We start from the raw sequence: 1,391 nt of genomic DNA on the forward strand, positions 1-1,391 counted from the left end.
TTTTTTTTTTTTTTTTTGTGAGGAGTGGGGGGGAGGGACTGGTCCCCTTAACCCACAACTACTACTGGGGGGAAAAACTGAAATCTATGTCCTTGCAAAGCTAGTGAATTGATTTGGATAGTGAATTCGTGTGTATTCACTCAGCTTTCTATCTGAGCAAAGGCAATCACTGAAATGCTGCCATTTGCAGTTACTTAATCACCCATAGCAAGGCTTGTCAGTTGGGGTCCTCTCTGTTGGTGGTATACTATAAAAAAGGACTGGGTTTGGTATCAGGAGAGATCTGTTTTCAAATTCTGATCCTAATACACATTAGCTGTGTGACCAGGGTGAATATATTTAACTTCTCTGAGCCTCAGTTTCCTTTTCTGCAACCAGGATTCCAAGGTGCTTGATTCAGCAGCACATATACTAAAATTGGAACAATACAGAGATTAGCATTGCCCCTGTGCAAGGATGACACCTAAAATGGGTACAGCACTACTTGTAGGATCTTAGTTTACAAGGCTGTAGTGAAGATAAAATGAAATGACATGAAAAATTTTGAAAACCTTAAAGTGGTACATGAATATCAGATATTTTGATTAGGATCATCTATGGAGGGTTTTTAGTTTTCACACACTTTGATTTTGCCTTACTCCAGCCTCTGCAATTTTCTAGGGGACAGTGAAAGGGGTAACACACACAAAAAAACAAAAACCAAAAGATTCTTGGAACAAAAAAGACACATCTCAATATGTAAGCTCATTTAAAAGGCCTTTTCCTATTCCTTGATAAAGTAAAATGAAATCTATAAACAGTTCTCTCCAAGCTTCTACTTTATACTTGGATAAAGCCCATCAACCCTAACTGTCCCTTCCCCTAGCCTGTCCACCCCCCTCCCGCAAGTTAATCAGAGCTTAACTTTCATAAAGAGTCCATTTTTATCCTTCTGTTCCATTCTCAAAATCTGATCTCCGGTGTTTTCTGCAATTAGTGTTTGATATAGTATTAATATTCCTATTTATCTCCTACATGCCATATGGATTAAATTCTCATTACTTTTGATCTTAATACTTTTAAAATATGTAAATCAGCTGACACCCTCTTTAAAGCAATGTTTGCATCCCTGTCTATTATTGCCTTAGGCAAAAGGAAAATATCTGCATTGCTAAAATAGCCAAATTGGGTGAAAACCTCGACAATTGTACCTTAAATTGATCAATCTCAACAAATTAAATAGTGACCAAGTAAAATTAATCCATTTATGCCTAAATGGCCCTCAATCTTAAATAAGAAGACTCCAGGACCAGGATAAGAAATATAAAAAAAATGCCTTGTATTAACATAATCACATTTCAGTATTATCCTATTTAAGATTATGTGATTTACTTGAGTTGACTGTCACAGAG

General features: G+C 36.4%; 1 pseudogene; it reads left to right on the forward strand.

Annotated features, from left to right (window-relative positions):
* The first annotated feature begins 387 nt into the window (after nucleotides 1–387).
* Nucleotides 388–488, forward strand: LOC123254479 (annotated as a pseudogene).
* The last annotated feature ends 903 nt before the right edge of the window (nucleotides 489–1,391 follow it).

Source organism: Gracilinanus agilis, unplaced genomic scaffold (genome assembly GCF_016433145.1).
Source record: "Gracilinanus agilis isolate LMUSP501 unplaced genomic scaffold, AgileGrace unplaced_scaffold23075, whole genome shotgun sequence".
Classification (NCBI taxonomy): Eukaryota; Metazoa; Chordata; class Mammalia; order Didelphimorphia; family Didelphidae; genus Gracilinanus; species Gracilinanus agilis.